This window comes from Peromyscus maniculatus, chromosome 16 (genome assembly GCF_049852395.1).
Source record: "Peromyscus maniculatus bairdii isolate BWxNUB_F1_BW_parent chromosome 16, HU_Pman_BW_mat_3.1, whole genome shotgun sequence".
NCBI lineage: Eukaryota > Metazoa > Chordata > Mammalia > Rodentia > Cricetidae > Peromyscus > Peromyscus maniculatus.
Window position 1 is genome coordinate 9,523,043 of NC_134867.1, and position 15,513 is coordinate 9,538,555.

Sequence of the window (15,513 nt, forward strand, 5' to 3'; positions counted from 1 at the left end):
CTTTTATTATGTCTCCCTTTTCATTCCTGATTTTGGTAATTTGGATGCTTTCTCTCTGTGTCTTTTGATTAATTTGGATAAAAGCTTGTCATCTTGCTGATTTTCACAAAGAACCAACTCTTTGTTTTATTGATTCTTGTATTTTCTTTCTTTCTATTTTATTGATTTTAGCCCTCAATTTGGTTATTTCCTGGCATCTATTTCTCCAAGTTGAGATTGCTTCCTTTTATTCTAGAACTTTAAGATGTGCTGTTATGTTGCTTGTGTGAGATTTCTCCATCTTCTTTACGTGGGCATTAATGCTATGAATTTTCCTCTTAGTCCTGCTTTCTTAGTGTCCCATAAGTTTGAGTACATTGTACATTCATTTTTATTGAATTCTAGGACAAGTTTAATTTCATTCTTTAATTCTTTGTTGACCCATTGGTGATTCAGTTGAGCATTATTCAGTTTCCATGAGATTGAAGGATTTCTGTAATTTTTGTTGTTGTTGAAATCTAACTTTAAGCCATGCTAATTGTATAAGATAGAGGAGGTTATTCCACAAATTTTGTATCTGTTGAGATTTGTTTTGTGTCTGAGCACATGGTATATTTTAGAAAAGGTTCCATGGGTTGCTGAGAAGAAGGTGTATTTTTTTGTGTCACCGTGGAATATTCTTTAGATATAATTAAGTCCATTTGAGTCGTAATGTCTGTTAGTTACCTGATTTCCCTGTTAAGTTTCTGTCTGGCAGACTTATCCACTAGTGAGAGTGGGGTGCTGAAGTGTCCCCTTACTAGTATATGGAATTTGATGTGAGATTAAACTTTAGTAATGTTTTTTTTATGAATGTGGGTGTCCTTGTATTTGGAGCATACATGTTTACAATTGAGACTTCATCTTGATGGATTTTCCCTGTGATAAATACATAATGTCCTCCCTGATCTCTTTCAAATGATTTTAGTTTCAAGTCTATTTTATTAGATAGTAAGATAGCTATATCAGCTTACTTCTTAACTCCATTTGATTAGAAAGACTTTCCCCAGGCTTTTACTCTGAGGTAGTGTCTGTCTTTGAAGTTGAAGTGTGCTTCTTGTAGAAAGCAGAAGAATGGTTTTGTTTTCATATCCATACTGTTAGCCTCCGTCTTCTCATAAGCAAATAGAGTCGACTGACATTAATAGATAGTAATGAACAGTGCTCGATAATTCCTGTAATATTTTGGTGGTATTGTTGTGTGTTTCCTTTGGTGGGTATTTGTTGGTGTGAGACTATCAATTACCTGTGTTTTCATGGGTGTACCTGAAACCGCAGACCATCCCTCACATACCCCACCTCATGCAAAAAATGAAAAACTGATATTTTTGTGTTGCATGTGTTTCATGAACCATATTCTTTTCTCTCCTTTCTACCTCTTACCCCTACCTCTCTAACATTTTGTTGGACACAGTGTCCTGCAAATCCATAGGTACACACCTCTTGCCCCCAAACAACAGACATGCACCAGCTTCTGCCTCCCTAGGTCTGCGATTAAATACAAGTGCACCTACACCAAGCATTCCGCTCATGTTATCCACACACAGACCCAGTAGCTCCGCTGAACTTCACAGTCTCTAGAACCCTGAAATATTTCATTGGGAGGCCATTCTGTACCTTTTAAAAAACAACCACTTAGGCATCCAGCTCTCCCTCTAAACCCATGGCCACCCAAGACTCATTCCATCCTCTCTCTTTCTCTCTGACAATCCTCTTTGTGGTGTGCCTCTGAGTCTGAGTATGTGCCTGTTTGCAGGGGTCTCTGTGTGATTCTCGACTCCTCCTTACTGTTGAATTTTGCTCGAAGGACAGGTTCAATCTCTGTGAGTTTTCATTCTCCTCAAAAACTTAACTAGACCACAAAGCCAAGGAAAGGATCAGAAACCTTGTAGACAAAGGGAGGAGGTGGTTGTTCCGGAAAAGCTCAAAGCATGTGCTGGACACATCACCAGAGACCATTCTACATAGAGCCTATCAAAATACCAATGTGTGCCAATGAACAGGGCTTGCACATGACTACAACAGCCTTTAAGGCAATTTAAACAGATTAGCAACCTTCTGTGTACACTGAAGCCAGGAGTCCGCTTTGATTGGTGCCACTGGAGAAACAAACACACACACACACACGAACACACACACACACACACACACACTCAAACACACATACACAACACACAAACAGACAAAAACACATCGTCCATCAGGCCAAGGTAGCCTTGCCAGGACTCCTGCCACTGGCGAGTCTAAGCAGGACCGCTCAGGAGGAGAGCTCCAGCATGGAGTGAGTGCCTCCAGGCGTGGTCCCAGGGACTTTTATACCTGCCTCCTCGCCCGCCGGCGGCCCCGCCCACTAAGCCCCTGATCCCTGGCGCCTGGCCTGGCAGCAGCCTGGGATTGCAGGCCCACCCGATGGGGGAGGGGGGGGAGGGGGGGTTGGGGGTGGGGTTGGGGAGGGCCGGGGGCGCAGCCCGCTAGCCTGCTAGCTACTGGCTGGCTTGCTTGCTCGCCAGCAAGCTTGCTAGCTAGCTCGCTCGCTTGCCAGGAGGTCAGCCCTGATCTCCACAGGTGCAGAGCATGCCACCACCTTCGCCAAAGGGACCCTGAAGGGGACCTCCATCCAGGCTCCAGGGAGGGTTGAGAACCTCTCCGTGGAAGACACAGGCAGTTGCCCTCCACTTCTTGCCTGAGCACTCCGACTCCAAGCGCAACTCCTTCCTGCCTATGGATTTTGGCTAAAACCCACCCTAAAGCAGGTTAACCCCACCCTAAAGCAGATTAACCCCACCCTAAGACTGCTTTGCTTGAAACCATCGAGGAGTGCGAGGAGGACTAGGAGGGGGCCGAGGAGGAGGAGGAGGAGGAAGACGACGACGACGACGACAACGCTGAGGAGGAGCACGAGGATGAGGACGAAGATGAGGAGGACCAGGAGGACTAGGAGAACGAGGAGGAGGAGAAGGGAGCCAGACCAAGGCTTCAGACAGGCTGCCAGGGAAGCACACGCGCGCGCAAGCACACACACACACACACACACACACACACACACACACACACACACACACAAACACAGACATCCCACCCCAGTACTCCAGGAAGCAAACGGGAACCCTTTGCCAGGCACTGGTAGAAGGAGGGGCTCAGGTCAAGTCAGGGTCAGCAGGCGAGTGGAGGGAGAATGGGCAGGGCGACCGACCCTAAGGCATGCCTGGCAGTCTCCTTTTCTCCAGCCTGGAGCCTTCGGGGAGGCTAGGAGAACCCACTGAAAGCAGCGTGAGCTCTTATGCTTTAAGTGGTGGCATCCTGATGGCACGAGGCACTCCGGAAGCCAAAGAAAATCCTAAGACCTAATAATCACAGTTATCTCCAAGCTAGCAGTTCACATTGAAGGTGTCCAGGGTTCAGAGCAGGCAGGCCGCTAATCCGATGAGATTGCCTTCCAGGTCCTCAGAGCATAGCTGTGAGGAAGCCATGTTGATTGCCACACGTAGGCATTTAGATAGACTCCGTGGAGAAGGGGCTCTGGTGATATGTCCGCCTCCTCCTCTTGGAGCTCCACAGAAACAAGCACCTCCTCCGTCTATCTGTCCGTCTGTCCGTCTGTCCGTCTGTCTGTCGACGGGATTCCCTATCCTTTCGCTGGCGTTCTGAGTCTGGCTGAGTTTGGGGGAGTAGGAAAACTCCCAGAGAATGAATGCACCGCACCGTTCCTTGGAGCAAAATTCCACAGTAGAGAGGAGTGGAGAAGCACCCTGCAGAGAGATCCCTGCAAACAGGCCCATCCTCAGACTCAGAGGCACACCACAAAGAGGAGGGCCAGAGAGAGGGAGAGAGGGTGGAGAGAGACTGGGGTGGCCGAGGGGTGAGAGGGAGAGATGGATCCCTAAGTGCTTGTTTTCCAAAAGCTACCAGAATGGCCTGCAAATGGCAGCTGTCAGGGTTCTAGAGACTGTGAAGATCAGAGGAGCTACTGGGTCCCTGTGGGGAGAACATGAGTGGAATGCTTGCCCTAGGTGCACTTGTATTTATTTCATCCCAGACCTAGGGAGGCAGAAGCAGGTGCATCCCTGTGATTTGGGGGCGGGACAGGTGTACCTTAGGATTTCCAGGACACTGCCACACACAAAGTAAATAAATAAATAAATAAATAAATAAATAAATAAATAAATAAATAAATATTTATTTCTGGGTTGTTGGTTTCCTGTGCATAGGGTGGACTGTGTGAGGGGATGGTCTGTGGTATCAGGTCTTCAGAGCTGAGTCTTGAAAGCAGAGTCAAGAGATTTCGGGAGGTTCCAGTGTGCTCTGGAGCAGAACTTGTGACAGAACAGAGTGTGTGGCTTTGGAAGCTCTGACATGGTGGTGGTCCGAGCCTCCTGCCAGGCTCTCGGCCGTGGCCTCCCACTGGGGAACATAGGTAGCAGGTGCCAGGTGCAGTCAACTTGAACACAGGTCAAAGCGCTGAATGGAGTGGGGCACGAGGTCCATTGAAGCCTTGCTGTATCTCTTTTAGAAGAGATCCAGCAGGAGGGTCCGGTATTCTTGTGGGTCCAGAGGGAGCTCAAGGGTTGGGTTGATGTCCTCCAACGGCACGTGGGGATCCAGAGTGTCCTGGGCCTGCTGGTCAGCCTGGAGTTGCATCAGCAGGTGGTCGAGCGTGAGCTCGACATCGTCCACAGTATAGTGATTGGCGACCGGGTGGGGTTCCGGGTCGCCTTCGTGGTATGGTGCAGACTCGGAGGGCTGTGCCGCCGCAGGCGAGGTCACTGGGGAGGAGGGCGGTGGGGAGGGCAGACTCAGAGTCTGGACGCCCAGGCCAAGTGCAGCAGGGGCCGGTGGCAACAGGCCGTCTTGGGCGTGCTGCTCACTCTCTCTGGGGTTGCAAGGTGGTCCACTGGGCTCCCCATTGGGCGCAGGTGAAGGCTGTGGCAGTGGCGGCGGTGGCTGCATAGGCGGCGGTGGCTGCGAAGCCAGGGAGCCTTGACCTCGAACTCTGCCCCTGCCACTGCCAGGGTGTCGCGATCTCCGGTTTTGGAACCAGATGTGGACGGTGTCCTGAGGCAAAGCGGTCTCTTCGGCGAGCTTCACCCTGGCATCATATTTCGGCTCTGGTTCGACCTCAAACGCCTGGATCAGGATCATCAACTGTGCCGGGCTGAGTCGAGTGCGAGGCCTGGTGCGTCCCTCCTCGGGGCTGCTTCTTCCACCTCGTGCCCTGGCACCAGGCTCTCTGGGTCGCTGCGGGGAAGCTAGCCCGCTTGGTCCCGCCGCCGCCGACCCCTGGGCGCCTCGGCGGGGCACCTCCCTCGTGCGGTTTCTGCGGTTCTGAAACCACACGCGGATGCGGGACTCAGGCAGCCCCATTTCCCTGGCCAGGTCCTGCCTGACCCTGAAGCTGGGGTAAGGGTCGCGTGCGAAAGCTGTCAGCAGGGCGTCCCGCTGCCCGGCTGTCCAAACAGTCCTTGGGCGCCTGGACGCCAGGGCCCCAGTGCTGTCCCCCAGATTGCTGCTGCGGCCATCTTCCACTTCCATCGGGCTAAGGTAGCCTTGCCAGGACTCTCCTGCCACTGGCGAGTCTAAGCAGGACCGCTCAGGAGGAGAGCTCCAGCATGGAGTGAGTGCCTCCAGGCGTGGTCCCAGGGACTTTTATACCTGCCTCCTCGCCCGCCGGCGGCCCCGCCCACTAAGCCCCTGATCCCTGGCGCCTGGCCTGGCAGCAGCCTGGGATTGCAGGCCCACCCGATGGGGGAGGGGGGGGAGGGGGGGTTGGGGGTGGGGTTGGGGAGGGCCGGGGGCGCAGCCCGCTAGCCTGCTAGCTACTGGCTGGCTTGCTTGCTCGCCAGCAAGCTTGCTAGCTAGCTCGCTCGCTTGCTTGCTCGCCAGCAAGCTTGCTCGCTAGCTCGCTCGCTTGCCAGGAGGTCAGCCCTGATCTCCACAGGTGCAGAGCATGCCACCACCTTCGCCAAAGGGACCCTGAAGGGGACCTCCATCCAGGCTCCAGGGAGGGTTGAGAACCTCTCCGTGGAAGACACAGGCAGTTGCCCTCCACTTCTTGCCTGAGCACTCCGACTCCAAGCGCAACTCCTTCCTGCCTATGGATTTTGGCTAAAACCCACCCTAAAGCAGGTTAACCCCACCCTAAAGCAGATTAACCCCACCCTAAGACTGCTTTGCTTGAAACCATCGAGGAGTGCGAGGAGGACTAGGAGGGGGCCGAGGAGGAGGAGGAGGAGGAAGACGACGACGACGACGACAACGCTGAGGAGGAGCACGAGGATGAGGACGAAGATGAGGAGGACCAGGAGGACTAGGAGAACGAGGAGGAGGAGAAGGGAGCCAGACCAAGGCTTCAGACAGGCTGCCAGGGAAGCACACGCGCGCGCAAGCACACACACACACACACACACACACACACACACACACACACACACACACACACAAACACAGACATCCCACCCCAGTACTCCAGGAAGCAAACGGGAACCCTTTGCCAGGCACTGGTAGAAGGAGGGGCTCAGGTCAAGTCAGGGTCAGCAGGCGAGTGGAGGGAGAATGGGCAGGGCGACCGACCCTAAGGCATGCCTGGCAGTCTCCTTTTCTCCAGCCTGGAGCCTTCGGGGAGGCTAGGAGAACCCACTGAAAGCAGCGTGAGCTCTTATGCTTTAAGTGGTGGCATCCTGATGGCACGAGGCACTCCGGAAGCCAAAGAAAATCCTAAGACCTAATAATCACAGTTATCTCCAAGCTAGCAGTTCACATTGAAGGTGTCCAGGGTTCAGAGCAGGCAGGCCGCTAATCCGATGAGATTGCCTTCCAGGTCCTCAGAGCATAGCTGTGAGGAAGCCATGTTGATTGCCACACGTAGGCATTTAGATAGACTCCGTGGAGAAGGGGCTCTGGTGATATGTCCGCCTCCTCCTCTTGGAGCTCCACAGAAACAAGCACCTCCTCCGTCTATCTGTCCGTCTGTCCGTCTGTCCGTCTGTCTGTCGACGGGATTCCCTATCCTTTCGCTGGCGTTCTGAGTCTGGCTGAGTTTGGGGGAGTAGGAAAACTCCCAGAGAATGAATGCACCGCACCGTTCCTTGGAGCAAAATTCCACAGTAGAGAGGAGTGGAGAAGCACCCTGCAGAGAGATCCCTGCAAACAGGCCCATCCTCAGACTCAGAGGCACACCACAAAGAGGAGGGCCAGAGAGAGGGAGAGAGGGTGGAGAGAGACTGGGGTGGCCGAGGGGTGAGAGGGAGAGATGGATCCCTAAGTGCTTGTTTTCCAAAAGCTACCAGAATGGCCTGCAAATGGCAGCTGTCAGGGTTCTAGAGACTGTGAAGATCAGAGGAGCTACTGGGTCCCTGTGGGGAGAACATGAGTGGAATGCTTGCCCTAGGTGCACTTGTATTTATTTCATCCCAGACCTAGGGAGGCAGAAGCAGGTGCATCCCTGTGATTTGGGGGCGGGACAGGTGTACCTTAGGATTTCCAGGACACTGCCACACACAAAGTAAATAAATAAATAAATAAATAAATAAATAAATAAATAAATATTTATTTCTGGGTTGTTGGTTTCCTGTGCATAGGGTGGACTGTGTGAGGGGATGGTCTGTGGTATCAGGTCTTCAGAGCTGAGTCTTGAAAGCAGAGTCAAGAGATTTCGGGAGGTTCCAGTGTGCTCTGGAGCAGAACTTGTGACAGAACAGAGTGTGTGGCTTTGGAAGCTCTGACATGGTGGTGGTCCGAGCCTCCTGCCAGGCTCTCGGCCGTGGCCTCCCACTGGGGAACATAGGTAGCAGGTGCCAGGTGCAGTCAACTTGAACACAGGTCAAAGCGCTGAATGGAGTGGGGCACGAGGTCCATTGAAGCCTTGCTGTATCTCTTTTAGAAGAGATCCAGCAGGAGGGTCCGGTATTCTTGTGGGTCCAGAGGGAGCTCAAGGGTTGGGTTGATGTCCTCCAACGGCACGTGGGGATCCAGAGTGTCCTGGGCCTGCTGGTCAGCCTGGAGTTGCATCAGCAGGTGGTCGAGCGTGAGCTCGACATCGTCCACAGTATAGTGATTGGCGACCGGGTGGGGTTCCGGGTCGCCTTCGTGGTATGGTGCAGACTCGGAGGGCTGTGCCGCCGCAGGCGAGGTCACTGGGGAGGAGGGCGGTGGGGAGGGCAGACTCAGAGTCTGGACGCCCAGGCCAAGTGCAGCAGGGGCCGGTGGCAACAGGCCGTCTTGGGCGTGCTGCTCACTCTCTCTGGGGTTGCAAGGTGGTCCACTGGGCTCCCCATTGGGCGCAGGTGAAGGCTGTGGCAGTGGCGGCGGTGGCTGCATAGGCGGCGGTGGCTGCGAAGCCAGGGAGCCTTGACCTCGAACTCTGCCCCTGCCACTGCCAGGGTGTCGCGATCTCCGGTTTTGGAACCAGATGTGGACGGTGTCCTGAGGCAAAGCGGTCTCTTCGGCGAGCTTCACCCTGGCATCATATTTCGGCTCTGGTTCGACCTCAAACGCCTGGATCAGGATCATCAACTGTGCCGGGCTGAGTCGAGTGCGAGGCCTGGTGCGTCCCTCCTCGGGGCTGCTTCTTCCACCTCGTGCCCTGGCACCAGGCTCTCTGGGTCGCTGCGGGGAAGCTAGCCCGCTTGGTCCCGCCGCCGCCGACCCCTGGGCGCCTCGGCGGGGCACCTCCCTCGTGCGGTTTCTGCGGTTCTGAAACCACACGCGGATGCGGGACTCAGGCAGCCCCATTTCCCTGGCCAGGTCCTGCCTGACCCTGAAGCTGGGGTAAGGGTCGCGTGCGAAAGCTGTCAGCAGGGCGTCCCGCTGCCCGGCTGTCCAAACAGTCCTTGGGCGCCTGGACGCCAGGGCCCCAGTGCTGTCCCCCAGATTGCTGCTGCGGCCATCTTCCACTTCCATCGGGCTAAGGTAGCCTTGCCAGGACTCTCCTGCCACTGGCGAGTCTAAGCAGGACCGCTCAGGAGGAGAGCTCCAGCATGGAGTGAGTGCCTCCAGGCGTGGTCCCAGGGACTTTTATACCTGCCTCCTCGCCCGCCGGCGGCCCCGCCCACTAAGCCCCTGATCCCTGGCGCCTGGCCTGGCAGCAGCCTGGGATTGCAGGCCCACCCGATGGGGGAGGGGGGGGGAGGGGGGGTTGGGGGTGGGGTTGGGGAGGGCCGGGGGCGCAGCCCGCTAGCCTGCTAGCTACTGGCTGGCTTGCTTGCTCGCCAGCAAGCTTGCTAGCTAGCTCGCTCGCTTGCTTGCTCGCCAGCAAGCTTGCTCGCTAGCTCGCTCGCTTGCCAGGAGGTCAGCCCTGATCTCCACAGGTGCAGAGCATGCCACCACCTTCGCCAAAGGGACCCTGAAGGGGACCTCCATCCAGGCTCCAGGGAGGGTTGAGAACCTCTCCGTGGAAGACACAGGCAGTTGCCCTCCACTTCTTGCCTGAGCACTCCGACTCCAAGCGCAACTCCTTCCTGCCTATGGATTTTGGCTAAAACCCACCCTAAAGCAGGTTAACCCCACCCTAAAGCAGATTAACCCCACCCTAAGACTGCTTTGCTTGAAACCATCGAGGAGTGCGAGGAGGACTAGGAGGGGGCCGAGGAGGAGGAGGAGGAGGAAGACGACGACGACGACGACAACGCTGAGGAGGAGCACGAGGATGAGGACGAAGATGAGGAGGACCAGGAGGACTAGGAGAACGAGGAGGAGGAGAAGGGAGCCAGACCAAGGCTTCAGACAGGCTGCCAGGGAAGCACACGCGCGCGCAAGCACACACACACACACACACACACACACACACACACACACACACACACACACAACACAGACATCCCACCCCAGTACTCCAGGAAGCAAACGGGAACCCTTTGCCAGGCACTGGTAGAAGGAGGGGCTCAGGTCAAGTCAGGGTCAGCAGGCGAGTGGAGGGAGAATGGGCAGGGCGACCGACCCTAAGGCATGCCTGGCAGTCTCCTTTTCTCCAGCCTGGAGCCTTCGGGGAGGCTAGGAGAACCCACTGAAAGCAGCGTGAGCTCTTATGCTTTAAGTGGTGGCATCCTGATGGCACGAGGCACTCCGGAAGCCAAAGAAAATCCTAAGACCTAATAATCACAGTTATCTCCAAGCTAGCAGTTCACATTGAAGGTGTCCAGGGTTCAGAGCAGGCAGGCCGCTAATCCGATGAGATTGCCTTCCAGGTCCTCAGAGCATAGCTGTGAGGAAGCCATGTTGATTGCCACACGTAGGCATTTAGATAGACTCCGTGGAGAAGGGGCTCTGGTGATATGTCCGCCTCCTCCTCTTGGAGCTCCACAGAAACAAGCACCTCCTCCGTCTATCTGTCCGTCTGTCCGTCTGTCCGTCTGTCTGTCGACGGGATTCCCTATCCTTTCGCTGGCGTTCTGAGTCTGGCTGAGTTTGGGGGAGTAGGAAAACTCCCAGAGAATGAATGCACCGCACCGTTCCTTGGAGCAAAATTCCACAGTAGAGAGGAGTGGAGAAGCACCCTGCAGAGAGATCCCTGCAAACAGGCCCATCCTCAGACTCAGAGGCACACCACAAAGAGGAGGGCCAGAGAGAGGGAGAGAGGGTGGAGAGAGACTGGGGTGGCCGAGGGGTGAGAGGGAGAGATGGATCCCTAAGTGCTTGTTTTCCAAAAGCTACCAGAATGGCCTGCAAATGGCAGCTGTCAGGGTTCTAGAGACTGTGAAGATCAGAGGAGCTACTGGGTCCCTGTGGGGAGAACATGAGTGGAATGCTTGCCCTAGGTGCACTTGTATTTATTTCATCCCAGACCTAGGGAGGCAGAAGCAGGTGCATCCCTGTGATTTGGGGGCGGGACAGGTGTACCTTAGGATTTCCAGGACACTGCCACACACAAAGTAAATAAATAAATAAATAAATAAATAAATAAATAAATAAATATTTATTTCTGGGTTGTTGGTTTCCTGTGCATAGGGTGGACTGTGTGAGGGGATGGTCTGTGGTATCAGGTCTTCAGAGCTGAGTCTTGAAAGCAGAGTCAAGAGATTTCGGGAGGTTCCAGTGTGCTCTGGAGCAGAACTTGTGACAGAACAGAGTGTGTGGCTTTGGAAGCTCTGACATGGTGGTGGTCCGAGCCTCCTGCCAGGCTCTCGGCCGTGGCCTCCCACTGGGGAACATAGGTAGCAGGTGCCAGGTGCAGTCAACTTGAACACAGGTCAAAGCGCTGAATGGAGTGGGGCACGAGGTCCATTGAAGCCTTGCTGTATCTCTTTTAGAAGAGATCCAGCAGGAGGGTCCGGTATTCTTGTGGGTCCAGAGGGAGCTCAAGGGTTGGGTTGATGTCCTCCAACGGCACGTGGGGATCCAGAGTGTCCTGGGCCTGCTGGTCAGCCTGGAGTTGCATCAGCAGGTGGTCGAGCGTGAGCTCGACATCGTCCACAGTATAGTGATTGGCGACCGGGTGGGGTTCCGGGTCGCCTTCGTGGTATGGTGCAGACTCGGAGGGCTGTGCCGCCGCAGGCGAGGTCACTGGGGAGGAGGGCGGTGGGGAGGGCAGACTCAGAGTCTGGACGCCCAGGCCAAGTGCAGCAGGGGCCGGTGGCAACAGGCCGTCTTGGGCGTGCTGCTCACTCTCTCTGGGGTTGCAAGGTGGTCCACTGGGCTCCCCATTGGGCGCAGGTGAAGGCTGTGGCAGTGGCGGCGGTGGCTGCATAGGCGGCGGTGGCTGCGAAGCCAGGGAGCCTTGACCTCGAACTCTGCCCCTGCCACTGCCAGGGTGTCGCGATCTCCGGTTTTGGAACCAGATGTGGACGGTGTCCTGAGGCAAAGCGGTCTCTTCGGCGAGCTTCACCCTGGCATCATATTTCGGCTCTGGTTCGACCTCAAACGCCTGGATCAGGATCATCAACTGTGCCGGGCTGAGTCGAGTGCGAGGCCTGGTGCGTCCCTCCTCGGGGCTGCTTCTTCCACCTCGTGCCCTGGCACCAGGCTCTCTGGGTCGCTGCGGGGAAGCTAGCCCGCTTGGTCCCGCCGCCGCCGACCCCTGGGCGCCTCGGCGGGGCACCTCCCTCGTGCGGTTTCTGCGGTTCTGAAACCACACGCGGATGCGGGACTCAGGCAGCCCCATTTCCCTGGCCAGGTCCTGCCTGACCCTGAAGCTGGGGTAAGGGTCGCGTGCGAAAGCTGTCAGCAGGGCGTCCCGCTGCCCGGCTGTCCAAACAGTCCTTGGGCGCCTGGACGCCAGGGCCCCAGTGCTGTCCCCCAGATTGCTGCTGCGGCCATCTTCCACTTCCATCGGGCTAAGGTAGCCTTGCCAGGACTCTCCTGCCACTGGCGAGTCTAAGCAGGACCGCTCAGGAGGAGAGCTCCAGCATGGAGTGAGTGCCTCCAGGCGTGGTCCCAGGGACTTTTATACCTGCCTCCTCGCCCGCCGGCGGCCCCGCCCACTAAGCCCCTGATCCCTGGCGCCTGGCCTGGCAGCAGCCTGGGATTGCAGGCCCACCCGATGGGGGAAGGGGAGGGGGAGGGGGAGGGGGGGTTGGGGGTGGGGTTGGGGAGGGCCGGGGGCGCAGCCCGCTAGCCTGCTAGCTACTGGCTGGCTTGCTTGCTCGCCAGCAAGCTTGCTAGCTAGCTCGCTCGCTTGCTTGCTCGCCAGCAAGCTTGCTCGCTAGCTCGCTCGCTTGCCAGGAGGTCAGCCCTGATCTCCACAGGTGCAGAGCATGCCACCACCTTCGCCAAAGGGACCCTGAAGGGGACCTCCATCCAGGCTCCAGGGAGGGTTGAGAACCTCTCCGTGGAAGACACAGGCAGTTGCCCTCCACTTCTTGCCTGAGCACTCCGACTCCAAGCGCAACTCCTTCCTGCCTATGGATTTTGGCTAAAACCCACCCTAAAGCAGGTTAACCCCACCCTAAAGCAGATTAACCCCACCCTAAGACTGCTTTGCTTGAAACCATCGAGGAGTGCGAGGAGGACTAGGAGGGGGCCGAGGAGGAGGAGGAGGAGGAAGACGACGACGACGACGACAACGCTGAGGAGGAGCACGAGGATGAGGACGAAGATGAGGAGGACCAGGAGGACTAGGAGAACGAGGAGGAGGAGAAGGGAGCCAGACCAAGGCTTCAGACAGGCTGCCAGGGAAGCACACGCGCGCGCAAGCACACACACACACACACACACACACACACACACACACACACACACACACACACACAAACACAGACATCCCACCCCAGTACTCCAGGAAGCAAACGGGAACCCTTTGCCAGGCACTGGTAGAAGGAGGGGCTCAGGTCAAGTCAGGGTCAGCAGGCGAGTGGAGGGAGAATGGGCAGGGCGACCGACCCTAAGGCATGCCTGGCAGTCTCCTTTTCTCCAGCCTGGAGCCTTCGGGGAGGCTAGGAGAACCCACTGAAAGCAGCGTGAGCTCTTATGCTTTAAGTGGTGGCATCCTGATGGCACGAGGCACTCCGGAAGCCAAAGAAAATCCTAAGACCTAATAATCACAGTTATCTCCAAGCTAGCAGTTCACATTGAAGGTGTCCAGGGTTCAGAGCAGGCAGGCCGCTAATCCGATGAGATTGCCTTCCAGGTCCTCAGAGCATAGCTGTGAGGAAGCCATGTTGATTGCCACACGTAGGCATTTAGATAGACTCCGTGGAGAAGGGGCTCTGGTGATATGTCCGCCTCCTCCTCTTGGAGCTCCACAGAAACAAGCACCTCCTCCGTCTATCTGTCCGTCTGTCCGTCTGTCCGTCTGTCTGTCGACGGGATTCCCTATCCTTTCGCTGGCGTTCTGAGTCTGGCTGAGTTTGGGGGAGTAGGAAAACTCCCAGAGAATGAATGCACCGCACCGTTCCTTGGAGCAAAATTCCACAGTAGAGAGGAGTGGAGAAGCACCCTGCAGAGAGATCCCTGCAAACAGGCCCATCCTCAGACTCAGAGGCACACCACAAAGAGGAGGGCCAGAGAGAGGGAGAGAGGGTGGAGAGAGACTGGGGTGGCCGAGGGGTGAGAGGGAGAGATGGATCCCTAAGTGCTTGTTTTCCAAAAGCTACCAGAATGGCCTGCAAATGGCAGCTGTCAGGGTTCTAGAGACTGTGAAGATCAGAGGAGCTACTGGGTCCCTGTGGGGAGAACATGAGTGGAATGCTTGCCCTAGGTGCACTTGTATTTATTTCATCCCAGACCTAGGGAGGCAGAAGCAGGTGCATCCCTGTGATTTGGGGGCGGGACAGGTGTACCTTAGGATTTCCAGGACACTGCCACACACAAAGTAAATAAATAAATAAATAAATAAATAAATAAATAAATAAATAAATATTTATTTCTGGGTTGTTGGTTTCCTGTGCATAGGGTGGACTGTGTGAGGGGATGGTCTGTGGTATCAGGTCTTCAGAGCTGAGTCTTGAAAGCAGAGTCAAGAGATTTCGGGAGGTTCCAGTGTGCTCTGGAGCAGAACTTGTGACAGAACAGAGTGTGTGGCTTTGGAAGCTCTGACATGGTGGTGGTCCGAGCCTCCTGCCAGGCTCTCGGCCGTGGCCTCCCACTGGGGAACATAGGTAGCAGGTGCCAGGTGCAGTCAACTTGAACACAGGTCAAAGCGCTGAATGGAGTGGGGCACGAGGTCCATTGAAGCCTTGCTGTATCTCTTTTAGAAGAGATCCAGCAGGAGGGTCCGGTATTCTTGTGGGTCCAGAGGGAGCTCAAGGGTTGGGTTGATGTCCTCCAACGGCACGTGGGGATCCAGAGTGTCCTGGGCCTGCTGGTCAGCCTGGAGTTGCATCAGCAGGTGGTCGAGCGTGAGCTCGACATCGTCCACAGTATAGTGATTGGCGACCGGGTGGGGTTCCGGGTCGCCTTCGTGGTATGGTGCAGACTCGGAGGGCTGTGCCGCCGCAGGCGAGGTCACTGGGGAGGAGGGCGGTGGGGAGGGCAGACTCAGAGTCTGGACGCCCAGGCCAAGTGCAGCAGGGGCCGGTGGCAACAGGCCGTCTTGGGCGTGCTGCTCACTCTCTCTGGGGTTGCAAGGTGGTCCACTGGGCTCCCCATTGGGCGCAGGTGAAGGCTGTGGCAGTGGCGGCGGTGGCTGCATAGGCGGCGGTGGCTGCGAAGCCAGGGAGCCTTGACCTCGAACTCTGCCCCTGCCACTGCCAGGGTGTCGCGATCTCCGGTTTTGGAACCAGATGTGGACGGTGTCCTGAGGCAAAGCGGTCTCTTCGGCGAGCTTCACCCTGGCATCATATTTCGGCTCTGGTTCGACCTCAAACGCCTGGATCAGGATCATCAACTGTGCCGGGCTGAGTCGAGTGCGAGGCCTGGTGCGTCCCTCCTCGGGGCTGCTTCTTCCACCTCGTGCCCTGGCACCAGGCTCTCTGGGTCGCTGCGGGGAAGCTAGCCCGCTTGGTCCCGCCGCCGCCGACCCCTGGGCGCCTCGGCGGGGCACCTCCCTCGTGCGGTTTCTGCGGTTCTGAAACCACACGCGGATGCGGGACTCAGGCAGCCCCATTTCCCTGGCCAGGTCCTGCCTGA